The sequence below is a fragment of the Salvia hispanica genome, chromosome 2 (assembly GCF_029641045.1).
Source record: "Salvia hispanica isolate PSC_SH4W2 chromosome 2, Shi_PSC_v1, whole genome shotgun sequence".
NCBI classification, from domain to species: Eukaryota; Viridiplantae; Streptophyta; class Magnoliopsida; order Lamiales; family Lamiaceae; genus Salvia; species Salvia hispanica.
This window is the reverse complement of record NC_142693.1, coordinates 27,298,839-27,315,854: the sequence shown is the minus strand read 5'-3', so window position 1 is coordinate 27,315,854 and position 17,016 is coordinate 27,298,839. Positions and strand designations below refer to the sequence as shown.

The 17,016-nt window shown below is 37.5% G+C and overlaps 1 long non-coding RNA gene and 1 pseudogene across 2 annotated transcripts in view; both read left to right on the top strand.

Moving 5' to 3' along the window:
- Nucleotides 1-10,168: 10,168 nt before the first annotated feature.
- Nucleotides 10,169-12,141, top strand: LOC148932002 (uncharacterized). Its single transcript, XR_016135619.1, has 3 exons — nucleotides 10,169-10,459; nucleotides 10,546-10,611; nucleotides 11,916-12,141. It is a non-coding gene; the product is annotated as an uncharacterized LOC148932002 (long non-coding RNA).
- Nucleotides 12,142-16,186: 4,045 nt separating this feature from the next.
- Nucleotides 16,187-17,016, top strand: part of LOC148931995 (uncharacterized) — a 62,385-nt pseudogene continuing 61,555 nt past the window's right edge. Inside the window, exon 1 of the transcript XR_016135612.1 lies at nucleotides 16,187-16,818. The product of XR_016135612.1 is annotated as an uncharacterized LOC148931995 (transcript). The remainder of the gene's footprint in view (nucleotides 16,819-17,016) is intronic.

Sequence of the window (17,016 nt, the reverse complement as noted above, 5' to 3'; positions counted from 1 at the left end):
ACCTAAGCAGTCGAGGTGGGCTTTACTCTTAAACTCTATTATGTGCAAATGTATGAATGTGGAGAAATAAGGGTGGTTTAACTGTTATGCCATGCCTACGTCTGTTTTATTGTGATGTTGTGCGCCTGATGCCTAGCTTGTGAGTTCTCTTCATTGGGAAATAGGGCTATGGATATGTTTAAACGAATTCGGGTCTGAGTACGGGCCGCAAACCCTACCAAGCTGTGTACACGAGGGGATCGGGAGCCGTCCTTGCTAGTCGGCCGGTCTCGTGGTCGAAAAGTGTGGCCACACTTTCGTCGCACTATGGAATGATTGTGATTGTTGAATTGTTAAGGAAAAATGGGGAGCTGTTTTGACTGGCCAGTCTATGAAAAATATATTTTGTGATACTCGTGATATTCTCTTTAAACTGCTTAAAACTTGAGTTCGCTTGGTAAGGGTGGCATGACTTATAAAACGTTTTGGCAACGAGTTCACTGAGTATTTCAAAATACTCAGCCCTGCATGTGTTTTCCTTATGTGTAGGTTGAACGATGACGAGCGGTGGCGGGTGTTGAGCATGTTAACTAATTAAGATGGATGTCTTTGAACTTCAAGCGTAGTCGTGTCTTCATACATAGCTGCGTTTTCTCTTGGTCGTTTTCCGCTGAATTCTTTTTGAAGCACATTAGTATCTTTGAATATTTTGCACTCTCCTTTCGGTTTGGAGGCTTTAGACTATCTTGTGGTTTTTATCTTGGAAACTATATCATATCCTCGAGATTTTTGTACGTCATTTATTATACCTTCGTTTCTCTTATTCAAGCTTCTAGGTTAAGTTGTTGCTTTAAATGCTCTGATAGTTCCTTCTAATCTTTTGGTCAACACTCTTTAAATGAAACCCTAGCCTTTTTTTATTTCTTTAAGTCCGTGTTGGCAGCAGTCGCCGCATTTATTGTACCCTAGGAGGGCGGGCTGTTACATGCCTTCTCCAACCGATCTATCCTGTCCCCAACTCCTTCTCCTTCTTGTTCCTTGATTGCGTTGGCTGAACCTCTCCTCATGATACGGGGGTGGTCGTATGCCTTCTTTGCGTCGATTAGCCTTCCCAAAATCTCACGTGCTTCACTTGCCTTGTTCTTCGTAAAATCCCCCCCGCTCGAGGAATTTATTAAGTCCTTCGACTCAAGATTAGCTCCTTCATAGAGGTAAAAGGTCTCAGCCTCCATCATCCTGTGATTGAGACAGGCGTCGAGCAGCCCCTTAAAACGAGACCAGTACTGACTCAAGGACTCATTGTAATCTTGCTTGCATTCCTGAATCTCCTTCTTCAGGGCATTTGTTTTGTTGGACGGGAAGAAATAATCCAGAAATTCCAGCTTGAAATCCTTCCATGTGTTGATCGAGTCTGGCGGAAGCCTCAGCAGCCAAGTATTAGCCTCCCCCTTAAGGGCAAATGGGACTGCACGCAGGCGGTAGCCCTCCTCAGTAGCCTTGTTGGGTCGCTTTTGGATACTGCCCAGCTTACTAAACTCGTTTAGGAATTCGCAAGGACATTCATTCCTTCGTCCAGAGAATGTAGGTAAAACACCCCGCACATTTGTCTTGATATCAATAGACCTCTGGCGCTGGTTCGAGACTATTGCATGGGCGGGTTCTCCGTCCAGATGCGCGGTGAGTGAACCTATCTCCGGTCGGGATCCTCCAGGTGTGCCATATCTACGTCTTCCTCCTCCTCGGTTTCGGAGTGCTCTGTTTCTGTAGACGACTTCGGGTCCTCTCCTCCTGACGAGTTCCACTCCTTCTCATTTTTTTATTAGAATGGGAATGGATCTACTGTCGTAAACCCTGATCTGGTGGTGATGGTGGATGTTGATTCCTTAACCTGCCTCCTGACTTGAGCGTCCCTTGACCCAGACGGGTTACTCCAGTTCCCAAATCGTGAGCCCTTGCTCATAACTGTCAAGAAAACAAATAACAGAAATTAAAACTATATACACCAAATCCTCAAACACGTAAACAAACTATGCCATCCATCCCTGGCAACGGAGCCATTTGAAGTGCTGAAAAGTTAATGGTCAGCGAAAGAGTGTTCAAATTAAAAACACTCGATCCAGAAAATCCGCTAGACACTGGGTCTAGGAACTCAGGGAATCCTGAGCTACCTGTCGTTGGGCACACAATCACTACCTTAACTCCCCCTTCAAAACCCTCAACCCGTTTTTGCTAAGACAACTAGTACAGGGAAGTAGGGATCGAATCCACAGAGATGAATGCGTAAGTAAACATGTTCAAAGACCCGGAAACTATTTTTGGCTGCTGCCACACAATTTTTGGGGTTGAGATTTACTTCCTAGACTTGGGAATTTAAAGAAGTTATCCTATCAGCTTGATCTAGACGGGATCTTTAAGGCATGCATAAACCAGAATAAAGCAAGACAATTACTAGACCGAGCGAACAGTTTCCTAAATTAACCTAGACTTGGGAAAAATTAGACGTGGCGACCATTTTTTGAAAAGGCAGAGTATGACTGAAAAGCTGCAAAATAACTAACCTAAGGACTAACTAACATCGACATCATCTTCTCCAACTTTTACTATAGAACAACCAGTGAAAAACAAAGCACAACGAAGATCGAAGCAAAGGCGAACTAAATTAAAACGATAGAAACGAAGAACAGGTAAAACTAAAGTAGATCTACGACTACCAGATGAAGCAAACAAGAATGCAGAATTTAAACAATAAAATTAAGTATAAACAAGCAGATCCATCCACAGGACGCTTAATCCACTCCGGATCCAAGCCATCCACAACAACCAAACATCATTTCCATATCCGATCCTCACAAGTTTACGTAAATTCAACAGATCAAAAACAAATTTCTCACAATCCAACTCCAAACTCAAATCAACCAACAATAATCAGCAATCAAACCAAAAGCACCACGATAAGATAAACGAAACAAAAGTAGCTATATCCATTGCAAAGTACGAAGTATCCAACGATAATAACAAAACAGAGCCGAGCCTCGAACAGCAAGGACTCGGAAAATACGAAAGTAAACAGGAAAGCAAAAGATAATTGTTTCTTCGCCTCCGTAGAGACGGTGTTGCGACACAATCCAACTGAAACGTGAACCCCCGCACCAATTCCCCGTGAAAGTGTGTGTAGAGAAATGGAAAACTAAACTAAGAGCCGAAAAGTGATGATCCTCATGTTAAGTGCATGCTCTTATTTATAGTGGACAGAGCTTCTAGACTGTTCATGTAATCTCCATTTTGCCCTCTGATTTGATGCTCCTCAGTCTAGTGGCTCTTCCTTTTTCTGCTTAATTTTCCCGCTAGCTTTTTGTCCCCGGCAATCTTCATCTTCTTCCTGGGGCTAGCGATTTCTCTACACACCTGGCTTATAAAACCTTGTTAGACCCATGAAATCACAAAATTTTAACCCATAACCAATGCATGAAATTTTCCTTATCACAACTGCTGTAAAACGGATCAATAAGTGCCCATCTTCAGGTATTGGTGGTGACACTCCAGATTTGAGGTGGTATGACATATTCACATTTGAGGATTTTTGGGTGCAAGGCCTTTGCATATGTTGTTAGAGTTTGTATACTAGAAATCACCTTTCGAGTGATTGAATACTGTTTAAACTCTTATTTTATTTTCCAAATGAATAAACATATTATTTTTGTCATAATGTTGTTATGTTTTACATTTAATGGATGTTTATTGCATATTTAAATGTATAAGTAACTTAACAAAGTCTAAGTCTTTGTTTTAGTAGACCGGTTGTGGGCGTCGTTCCCTTTAAGGTAACACGGTCAGTTCTAAACAAAGAAAAAGAATAATTTCACAACCTAGATAGGCTTAGACTACCTATCGTGAAAGGTTGTAATGTCAGTCCGATTATTTCTAAGCCTTACTGAAATAAGATGACGTTGGTTTGGTATAGCACTGAATGGATCTAACAGCGAGACAGTCTTTATGCTATCTACTGAAAGACGAGGTCTCGTAAATTATTTCTCAATCAATGTACGTTAGCATTGAGCATACGGTATTGATTATACACTACTTTGACTTACCAAATGGTGCGGGTTTTTCGCAACCCAATAAGTCTGGTATATTGGGTAGTGGTGATTAATATCTAGCGGTGCTAGGATTTCTATTATGTTGAATCGTGCGCGAGGTGAGTCTGTTTGATAACATCCTCAAGAGAAGCTTGAAATAAGGTTTTATTATTCGGAACCTAGCTAGTTGGAGTTTAATTACTCTATGAATAATAAATAAGATTTTCTTGTTGAGTCCTCTCTTGGAATAAATAAGATATTAACTGATTAAGTCCATAGCAGACAATAATTAATTAATGGATGTTTCTATCTTAAGCGCGGGAAATAAATATAAAGTATTGGAAACCCGAAGTACTTATAATTTCAGATTTGGATGGGGAGTGCAGTATTACTTCTGTAGTGGCTGCTCGTAATATTCCAATTTCAAGCTTATATTAAATTGGGTTTAATTTAATTAGTAAAAAGCTAATTGGAGGAGCCCAAATCCAAAGCTTTCCATAGATCCCTGACTGGACCCAATATGTGACTTATTATAAATAGGAGAATAGAGGAGATAGAAAATACACTTAATTATTTTTTAAAATTTTCGGCCCCCCTACTGCTAGTGCACTGGTGAGATCAGCCCACCCTGATATCAGTTCACTGTCCGGGAACCGGTCAGAAGATCCGTGGTTTTGTACTAAAGATCTTCACGTGGAGAAGGCGCTAGCCATCTTAGATTTTTTGGAGAATCATCAATGTATAATGGCTGAACCTTAGAAAAGCATGTTTTAGGTTTCATTTAATTTAAAGCATGTTATTATTTGAGTTATGAGCATGATACGTGAGATAACTACGCGAATAGAATTTGTCTAAATAATCCGCTAAATAGATCTTAATTATCTGTAATTGATTTATATGAGCGCTTCCGCTGCCAACCCCTTCAATTGGTATCAGACCCAGTCTTTGGCTCTGATTATTTGGATTTAAATTTCACGAAATTAATGTATGCATGCGTTTTTGTTTTCGAAGCATGTTCTTGTTTTTAGTTGTTATTTTTTATGCATGAAGAACTCAAGAACAATCGAAACAAAGAACTCAAATTTTTGGAACGCAAGAGACGTGCGATTCGTCGGCGCTTGCGCCGAGACGAATCGCGCGACATGCGATCCAATTAAGGTTGTCGAGCGAGTGGGAGCGAAGGAGGTGATCGGCTGGCGACACGCAGACGAGGGTGGACTCGTGCGTGTCGCCGGCGAGACCGCCAGACCTAGATCGCCTCGGGAATCGTGCCGATCTGTGGGAGCGTTGCGACAATCGGGCGGCGACGTGAATGCGAGCGAGGGCTCGTCCACGCCGCCGACCCGACCGCAAAGGCTACTTTCCTTGGATGTCCGGCCTTCGACGGCGGTGGAATGAGTCGGAGCTCGCTGCTCGTCCGAGAGCCGCGGCTGTATTCTCCGCCGCGTGAAACCATAACCCTAACCCTAACCCTAGTCGGATTCCGGGATGTGCGACGCCGAGCCGAGAGCTTCACCGCCACGAGCGGTCGTTGCTGGCTTAGGGAGCATCGCCGTCGGAGGAAATATGACGCCGGAGCAGCGCGGCAGAAGCGCGCGATCGGCGACGTCGACGGAAGGAGTTTCGCGGCGCTTTAGCGCCGAAGAGGGAGAAAAGAAGCAGCCGCGCGGTCGCGCGGGCTGCCGGCGGAAGCTGATCGGCGAAATCGCCGATCCGGCGAGAAGTACACCGGTAGAATTTCGTCGTTCGTCACACGTGCCAACCTCGTACGACGAGATAATGATGAAATATTATTTTAATGATTATTTGATTCCTAAATTAAAAGATGTCATTAAAATGTTATTATTTAATGGAAATAAAATATTTTGGGAAGATTTCCCTAGATTTTAGGAATATTTAGATTATTGACCATATCTAGGGATATCTTCTAATCCTAGATGATGTGGACAAGAATAATTTAATAGTTTCCTAATTATAATTATATTATATATATCTAGAATCCTAATAAGGATAGATATGTAGGATTTCATTAAAAAATAAAATATATTATTCTCTTCCCAATCTTAATAAGGAATTAATTTAAGTTTATTTATTCATGTCCGTAAAAGATATAAATAATTAATTATTTTAGATAAATCTAATAGAAGGCATGGATATGGATTAAAATTTAGAAATTAATATATTATCCTTTAATAAGATGTTTAAAAGATTATAAAAGATTTAATTATCCTGTCAATGAAATACCAACAGAATTTAATTAAACCTTTTATCTGCCCCAAGGCTAAGGATAATTAATGAAAAACCATAACTTAAATATCTAAGCGATAATTATGAACTAAGTTTGTATATGGTCTCCATCGATTGGTCCACAACTTATGAAGCTAATTTCTGAATCTTATCGCCACCCATGCTGTGGGGACAATAATCCTAAGAAATAGCGAGTTCATATAGGTGGACTTCTCAATTGTAAATAGTATGGACTAGAAAGTAGTTTCCAATATTATCGCCACCCATGCTGTGGGACAATAATCCTAAGAAATTACAAGTTTCAGAAGTCTAAACATAATTTATGAGATAGCTTGGTCTTGTTATCAACGCATGAGCATTGTTATGGGAGTGTGTTGTAGAAACGAGATACTGTAATGCTAAATCTGATGGGCGTGCTTAGGCAACATTTGGCGGCCATGCTGTGCTGCGGTCTCTGGACTATTCGTCGGTGTTGTGACCAGTAAAAATGTTAAAAATCCATGCCTTAATTTAAAAGGCTACTACACGCCTATTTCCTTTCCTCCAATGGGAGAATTTTTATTTTATTTTGCTCCGTGATATTTTATTCTACTCCGTAAAATATACCAAAACAAAATCTTGGCTAATTGGGAGCCATATATTTCAAAAATTTCATGCCTTGATACCCTAGTCTATTTTTGTTAATTCTCCTTCCCTACTTCACAATATTCATTTATTTAATTGTGGAGAATAAAAGCTTACCAAATATTCTATTCTATTTACCTAAAGATCTTATTGAGCACTATAAATAAGAGGAACCCCTAACCCTAGCCCCCATAATTTTCGCCCACCTCCCTTCTCCACTCTCTCTCAGTTTTCTTCTACTTTACTTCAATAATCCTTCAACCTTTGAGAAGAATTAGAGTTTGAGCCTCAAGATTTTGAAGAACCAAGTCTTTACATCGTTTCTACCGTTCGTTTTTCTCGAAAAGGTATTCTCATATTAATCTTCTTCTTTCTACTCGATTCCTCTTCTTTCTAACCGATAAATCGGTATTCTTGAACCCTCATGCATCTTATTGAGTGAAAGTGGGTTAAGGGGATACGGAGAACATGTATGTGTGTGTGTGCGTTGCGTGTATGTGTGCGTGGCGTGTGCGTGTGTGCGTGTGGTGTTTGTGTGGTGTGTGTATGATGGAAAAATACTTTTGTGTGACATATGTTGATGTTAGACCTAGATTTGAGATGCGAATGGAACTTATGCGATGAACGTGACCTTGATTGATTAATGATGCTAAAATAGATCGGTGGGAAAAGGGAAAAACGTTGAGACATGCATGAGTAAAGAGTTTGTATTGAATCTGATTTGTGATATGTGCCTATGTGAATAAAAAGGTGAAACCTCAGTTGCGAAGCCGGATAACAAGGGAAAGAACTTACTTAAAATCTAAGCAGTCGAGGTGGGCTTTATTCTTAAACTCTTTTATGTTGCAAATTTATGAATGTGGAGAAATAAGGGTGGTTTAACTGTTATGCCATGCCTATGTCTGTTTTGTTGTGATATTGTGCGCCTGATGCCCAGTTTGAGAGTTCGCTCCATTGGGCTATAGGGCTATGGATATGTTAAACGAATTCGGGTCTGAGTATGGGCCGCAAACCCTACCCGGCTGTGTACACGAGGGGATCGGGAGCCGTCCTTGCTAGTCGGCCGGTCTCGTGGGCAAAAAGTGTGGCCACACTTTCGTCGCACCATGGAAAGATTGTGATTGTGGAATTTGATGAGAAAAGTGGGGAGTATGTTTGATTGGCCAATCTATGAAATATATTTTGTGATACTCGTGATATTCTCTTATAACTGCTTAAAAACTCGAATTCACTATGGCAAGGGTTGCATAACTTATAAAATGTTTTGGCAACGAGCTCACTGAGTATTTCAAAATACTCAGCCCTGCATGTGTTTTCCTTATGTGCAGGTTGAACGATGACGAGCGGTGGCGGGTGTTGAGCATGATAATTAATTAAGATGGTTGTTTTGAACTTCAAGCGTAGTTGTGTCTTCATACATAGCTATTCTTTCTCTTGGTCGCTTTCCGCTGAGTTTTTGATACACTTATGTTTATTTTGAATATTTTGCACTCTCCTTTCGGTTTAGAGGCCTTAGACTATCTTGTGGTTTGTATCTTGGAAACTATGTCATACTCTGGAGATTCTTGAACGCCATTTATTATACCTTCCTTTTTCTTATTCAAGTTTCTAGGTGAAGTTGTTGTTTTAAATACTGTGATAGTTCTTTCTAATCTTTTGGTCAACACTCTTTAAATGAAACCCTAGCCTTTGTTCATTTCTTCGAGTCCATTTGGTAGCAGTTGCCGCATTTATTGTACCCTAGGAGGGACGGCTGTTACAGTTTAAGTAATGATCAAATATGTGTTGAAGTACGAGACCTTAAGCTATGCTTGAAAATATATAGTGCCTAAGAAATAGGCTAGACCGAACGTGCTAAAACTCAGTTGTAAGTTGACAAACTGCAATATCACTTTCCTGAGTGATAGAACAAACGAAAAAAAATATATATATATCGAACTATGATGTATCCCTACAATGAAGAGACATCGTACCTTTGATCTAATAAAATTACACAGTCTTGCATTACATGCCAAAGCGGCGACGCGACACAAATACGACGAATCTTATGACAAATTAAGACCAAATGGATAATTGTAATGTATTTCGAAAATGACGATATGGCACGCCAAGAACACTTTGAAAATACAACCATCAAAATAGTTATTAGTCGTAACAACACGAGGAATCTCAACTTGGAATCTAAGAATTCCTATAACGCTTCTACCATGTTCGGGCTCCGAGAGACAACCGAAGGAGTGCCACCTCTGTAGCTAGAATGAATGAATTTAATTAACAGTACTTACTTGGATTCTCATAAATTCCTTTCGATGAATCTTCTTTTTCATTGAATCACATTTTTTTCAAGTGATGCATCACTATTTCCTTTTTCCTTCGAAAGAAGTGGCTCATTCTTATTTTCTTGAGTCATTGTGGAGATCTTCTAAATTAAAGACACTTTCAATAGTGTTTCTTCATATGGAAATCCGCTTCTATCCAAGTAAGACTGTTTGATTAATTTCCGAGTTCTTGATACAAGACTCTCAGAAAAAGGCAATGGCTTGATATCTGCAAACACATTTGAGAAATAAGTCTATAGCTTAAGTAAAAGTACTTTGGAGAAATCATGGGAATGAAGAAGTCAAATGGGAGAATGAGGATAAGATGAAGGAATTGCACCCTGAACTTTTCACTTGAGGGTAGCAAATTTCGGGACGAAATTTTTGTTAAGGTGGGTAGAATGTAACGCCCCACTTTTTGAACCCTAATTTTCGAACCCTAAATTTTTTTTAGACATTTAATGCTTTTAAATTCCACGAGGTTTGTGAGTTAATTGGCGTGTAAATTTTGGTTATTTGCAATTTCTTGTGACCTAATTTGATTTAGGGTTTGAATATGCGTTGACAGAATTAATTTTGTATATATATAAATAATTCCATTCAATGAGAAATATTTATTGGACTAAATTCCGTGTGGGATCCAATAAATTAAATAAATAGAACAAATCAAATATTGTGAAGAATAAATTGGGGACTACACAATTTAAATAAAATACCAGTGTTGAACCCCAAATCAATTTTAATTGAATCCCTATTCCTTGTCTTGATCACCAAGACTTCCCTTGATTAAAAAATTTTAATAAATATTTTGCAGAGATCTTCCTCCTCTCCCCTTACACGTTTTTCCTCTTCTTCCAAATAATTCTACAATTATGAAATCAGTCCAAGGCAATAGTAAAATCCCCAAATTATTGTGAAATAAATTACCCTTTTTACACCCTCTCCTTACCGTTTCCTCCACTCTTCAATCTAATCTGCTCCAAAATTAACCACCAATCATCCTTAATTATAATTGATTGGAAATCAATTACTTCTTATACTCCTGCAAGTCAAACGGTTATATTACCCTCTACCCAAATCACTGTCAGCCGCCACATTCAACACACTCCACAATTGAAAATTTTCATCTACTCCCACTGTGAAGAGAAATTCGGCAGATGAGGGATAGACAGCCCATTTCATTCCTGTTCTTCCCAACTTCAATCCTCAATCGCGGTAAATTTTTGTCCCAACTGCGTTCCACTTTGCAAATTCTCAAATTGTTGCTAATCAAAACTTTCAAAATCACTTCTCCGTGATAGAATAATTGAAAATCAAACTCGAGGGAGAAAGACATCGTTTGTTCATTTACCATCCGCAAATTGAAGGTATACACTTTCCCCACCCAAATCCGATTCCATACTTTTGCATCCATGTACACCACGCTACTGTCTACTGAAATCTGTAACCTATCTACTAATCGGGTAATCGACGCAAAACCGAATAAAAGATTAAACTTTTAACGAATCGGAATCAAGTTTAAGAACTTAGCTTCGGGGAGAAAAAAAAAATCGGGGCTGCCGGAGTGGTGACGCTGCGGCTGATGCGGCGCCGAGCGACGGCGGTGGGTGCGAGGAGTCTAATCGGAGCCGGCAGCGGCGGTACTGCAGAAAGGTGTAGGCGGCAACATCGATTCTTGTCTCACGGCGAATCAGAAAAACGGTGTATCCAATTTTTGTGACCTTCTGTACGTGTTCTGTTTTGGGATCCTTGTTTTGCTCATTTACGAGAGAAATTGAAGGGCGGAGAGTAATGGAAATTTGGGTGAATTCTGTTTTGAGAAAGGGAATTGAGGGAGAAAGAAGAGAATTTAAATTCTAATTCTTGAATATTCTTTTGATTTTTGTTTAAAAGTGGAATGGGAGTGTTCCGTACGTGTATGTCGGGTTGGGAGTACATGATTGACTTCTCTTTTTTTTTATTTGAACCAAATAAGTTGGTTGGGCGGCCGGAGTCAATCGAAATACCTAAACTTCTAATGGAGAAAAATTGTGATCTTACCGATAAAATTAATCGAAGCCTTCGAATGCATGCATCTTAAATATTTGCTTGATTCCGTGTGTTGATTTATGTGTTATTTGAAATTTTAAAGGTGATATCTCGCAAGTGAATCGTGATCGCAAGGAAAAGAATATATTTTGGAATAAGCACTGGGCTCTCTTTTTAAATAAGGACAATGTCCTAACTATTTTATTGATGGGAATGAAATGCGAAATTGTTTATCATGCCGTATTGTCATTTTGTTTTAATGTGTCTATCTGAAATGGCTTTGCCATTTATTATTTAAATCGAATTTGGGTCCTTGTAGGGCCGCAAACCCTACATGGATTAGTGTACACCTATGGTAGATCGTGTGTCAGCGTACGGGTTGGCCAGTCTAGTGACTTGGTTTGTGGTCACATTCCAAGTCATGTATGAGCAGATATGGTAAACGTCTTTGGAAAAATGATTGCGTAGTCGTGATTTTGAACAATGGAATATTTTGGTGCCTCGGGCCTTTCAAAAGCTAAAACCCCGATGGTTACCTAACAATGGCATGATAAATATAAATATTTTTGATAAATTATTTTTGGCATGAGTTCACTGAATATTTTATGGTACTCAGCCCTGCATATGTTTTCCTTATGTGCAGGTTGAGCGGCGACGAGCTTGGGGTGGTGTTGAGTCGAACCTTAATCATTGTTGGATATATTTTGAACCCCGAGGGGCGCCGTGTCTTCATACATGGCGTCACTCTTACTCTTGGATGCTTCCGCTGAGATAATACTATTTTTCGCAATTATATTGTGAACCCCTTTTTTTCTCTTGAATTATAAATAATGATAATTGTTGACCTTGGATTTTAAACCTAAGCATTTACTATGATTTTTCCCTCAACATTTGAATATTAATTATCTCTGTCAAACTCTTTATTGAAATTCTAGAAAATTCTCCCTCCTTAAAGTCCCATAGTGTTAAATGATCCATAAGTAGACAATACCTTAGAATTAATCCAATTTCAATAACTCTATAACATATAAAAACTAAATCAATGATTAGTCTTGCTGAAAAGAGAATCTCAAATAAAGAGAACAAATAGAGTAGTAAATCAACTATAACAAAAATGGAAAAATGACTTTATACTACTCAAAATGCCTTCTTCCATAGTAGAAACAATATTCCTACTCCTTGATTGCATTGTAAATAATTTGCTGTCCGTTCTCCCAAACGCCGCCTAATGTAACCAGCTTATCTTTATGAGTAAATTCCATTGCCTGGTCGTCGTCGTAGCTTCGGTAAATCTCATTCAAACTCTTCAGCCACGAAGCTCCTAAGACCACTTCAGGACCACGAATGGGGGGCACAAATAAATCAACAACAAACTCATCTCCTCCAAGTGATAACGTGGCGTAGTAACACTTTTTTTTACATAGAAATATCGAACCATTGCCCACAGAAACACGGAAAGGATAGTTATTGTCCATAATCATCGGTCAACATAAAAAATTATAATCCACCACTAATGGGATCGGTTTGATCCTCCCACCCTTCTCTTGTTAGCCAATTGGGCTCGAACTGACTACATGGAGATATCACATGTCATTCAAAAAACAAATGAGTTCAATATATTGTAGAGGCCTAATTGTAAGCCCATCATAATTTAAAAACACTACAAATTGTAAATTCAAGACACTAAAATCGATATTGAAGAGTTATACTTCGTCCGTCACTAAAAATTAGTATGAAGTATTTTTTTTCTTCGATCCCTGAAAAATATAAACTTTTTAGTTTTCAATATTAAAATACATTAACAATAATATGGAATTCAATCTCCATTAACACTACTTCCAATAACCTATCTCTAATTTTACTAATTATACTTTAAAATTTGTATTCAAATCAAAAGTTCATACTTTTCAAGGAAGAAGTAAGTACTCCTTATGTTTCCTCATAATTGAGGCAAAACTTTTGGCAAGGAGTTTAAGAAATGAATGTTTTGTGTGTTAAATAAGTATATGAAAAAGTAAGAGATAAAAAAAGTAGATTGTGAATAAAGTATAGAGAATAAAGTAAGAGAAAGTAAAGTAAGAATGAAAAAAAATCTTAATATGTATAGAAATGACTCAACTATGAGGGGCTTTCCAAAATGAAAAATGACTCAACTATGAGGGAACGAATGAAATTTAAATTAGGAAGAAATGAAACTGCGGTATATAGTTTTATTGAAAACAGCTATAAGGGAATTTTTAACCGATTGTGGAAATTAATACATGTATAAAACAAACAAATAGAGCAGAAGAAACACAAGGAAAAGTTGGATTTGTTGATAGAACTTGTTAAAAAGCAACTTAATTAATTAATATATTGACTAATTAGAAAAATTGTTGTCGAAATTGAAAAGACAGATTTGTGAATTAGGAAGATATGACAAGTGTGTAGTATTTATTGAAACTAAAAAAATATAATGGAAATATTTACTAGATCTACTGGTTATAATTGAAGAAAGTTTATCGTAATTATTGAAGAGAGGGAGGGTAATTAAAGTAACAAAATTTAATGGAAATAACAATTATAATGGAGTATTTGATTTTGTCATACGATTTTTAAAAAATTATAAACTCTTAAATATTTTTGAATAAAAACATTATAAAAAATGAATTTATATTACATTTAAACTAAAATTAACTCCATCATTGTCATGTGATTAATGATTGATTACTCCATATGCATGCGAACCTTTTTGTACGACTTATTAGAGGCTCGACGCATACTAAGTCACTGGGGCCAAAGTGGTCCTTTTTCCTATCAATTTATAGTAAATTTTTGGCTTAATTCTCCTAAAGTCTTCCCATCTATGGAGCTATCTATAGATTTAGTGAAAATACAAATCTTGTTCACACGTACTCCCTTCGTTCTAAGAAAGATGACCCCCTTTTTTGGGTCCGAGGGAATATCATTTTGTGTGACCCAAAAGAAGAGTGGGGTCTAATTCTAGAAGAAGATGACAACGGAAAGTTGACACCTACGCAATAGCATGAATTTTTTTTTAAATTAATATAATTTCTTAATAAAATAAAAGTTGATTTTGAAGGTCTATAGAGCTGACTAATGATGAGGACGTAGCTAGATGAGGTCAAGAATCTTATTGGCCAAAACTGCATTAATAAAATAAAAAATACTAGTAAAAGTTTTGGCCAAAACTGCATAAATTTCACTTGCACTAAATGGTCTGGATATTGAAATATTGTGGAAATGTTTGTGTAATTGAATAAATGGCCGTTGCTTAGTTGTGGCCTTGTGGGGCAGGGACTATATAGAGTAGTATGAATGTATTTGAAATAGGCAGAGGGCTCATATATTTCTTATTAAAAGCAATGCAAATTTAGCCTTCTTTTGTTTATTCATTTACGAGGTTACAATTTTTTCAGAAAAAAATTGAGAAAATAAATTACAAATAATTTATAAGTTTCAATATTCGCTTTACCATTATAAAGTACTCCCTCCGTCCCACAAAAGATGTCACACTTGTGGGACGACACGAGATTTTAAGAGGTTTTGTTTTGTGTGTTAAATGGAGAGAGAAAATATAATTTTTATATTCACGTGAGAGAGAATTTTTTCCAAAAAGGGAAATGTGACATCTTTTGTGGGACAAACTAAAAAGGAAAGGGTGACATCTTTTGTGGGACGGAAGGAGTATTATTTTCCATATACTATTTACATATCATTTCAATAGTTTATTGGATTATTAATTACACATATGATTTATGTAATCTCAGACATGCATTGGGATTTTATAATTAATTTAGGTTGCAATACCTGTAAATATCGACCTTCAACGGAAAAGCCAGCAACTCGGCAACAATTATAATACCCTGAAACTGCTCGATGAAATGCCGTTCAATCTCGTCACTTAGGCTTCGCTTATTTCCGCTTATTCCAGAATGTGATTGTCGAATAAGGCCAGGTAAATCTTCAATGAGTCTTTTAAGATGAGATCAATCCATAGGTGAGAAGAGGTTAAAAAAAGGAAATTTGAGAACTGTCATAAATTTTAATGTACAAATTGGTTAAATAAGAGATGAGATTAAAAGAGGGTAGGAAAAAAAGTAGTGTAATTAATGTTTCATTTCTAATTTTTAGAAACGAGCTAAAAAATGAAAGAATTTCAATTTTTAGGAACGAAGGGATATGCCCCACTGATACACCGTATAGATCCGCCCATGTCTATAGCTCCACAGATGAGAAGACTTTAGCGAGTCTCCGGCAATTTTCTCACAACTATGATGGTAGTATTACTCCAATTTCGAATATTATTTTTATTTTGACATTATTGGCTTGTTTAATTTTTAATAGTAATTAAATTTTAAATTCTAAGTGATATTCTTTTTCATTTTCATAATCTGGCCTAAAACCCATTTATGTATGATTGCATTATGGTGAGACAATATCCTCGTATCATAGTTAAATAAGACTAAATCTCGGCCCTTGATGAAAATATGCAGGGCTAGTATTGAAGGAGACGGACTAAGCATATGGATACTGCGACATCATTTATTTTAAGATTAATTAGTTCACTTTTCAAAAGGATTACACACGTTTGATGTATAAATATAGAGGTAGCTTCAATCTTGTTTACCTTCACACATTACATAACTAGTACTCCCTCCGTCCCGGAGTATTAGACTCACTTCTTTTGGGCACATGATTTAAGGAATTGATATTTAAATAGTTAAAGTGGAGAGAGTAAAGTATGAGAGAGAGAAAAAGTAGGGGAGAGAAGAGAGAAAAAAGTAGGTGGAGAATAAAATAAGATAGATGCTTTTTGCTAAAAAGGAAATGAGTCTAATATATTGGGACATCCCAGAAAGAAAAGTTGGTCTAATACCTTGGGACGGAGGGAGTACTTTTTATTCAAGCCCAATGGATCGAACTTCCCACTTCTACCTCCTTATTGTTACACCACTATTTCTTCTTCACTGGTTGAATGGTTATTCAGCAAACATAGATATCAACACTGATCGTTCTTCACTTACTTCCTTCAAAGCCCAAATATCTTTCGATCCCCATAATATATTGACCACTTATTGGAGCAGTGGAACCAATATATGCAGTTGGATGAGAGTTACTTGTGATTCTCGCTATCACAGGGTGACTCAGTTGAATATATCGTCCATGGGCCTTGTCGGAACCATTCCACCAAGAAATCGGAAATCTTTATTTTCTCGTTTCTTTAGATTTGAGCGAGAACTCTTTTCATGGTCCTATTCCCACATCTATTTTCAACATGTCAACTTTAGAAGTTTTGAATTTGAGGAATAATAGTTTGTCTAGTAGTCTACCTTTTGATATGTGCAAACATAATCTCCATAGGCTTAAGAGACTTCGTATTTCTTACAACAAGATGTATGGGGAAATACCATCTAGTTTGGAGTGGTGTTCAAAGCTCGAGTATCTTTCTTTGTTCAAAAACAACTTCAGTGGACACTTGCCACCTCAAATTGAGAACTTGACATTGCTTCAAGAGTTATACATGGGTTCCAACAATTTAAGTGGTAAGATCTTATCTCCATGATCTCTATACTTCCATATTACATATTAGAAACTCATACCCCCTCCGTCCACAAAATATAGAGCAATTAGTGTATGACACGGGTTTTAATGTAGAATTGGTAAAGTAAGAGAGAAGGGAAAGAAGTAAGGGAGAAGGAGAAAAAGTAAGTGAAAAGTAGTGTTAATGGAATGATGTGTAG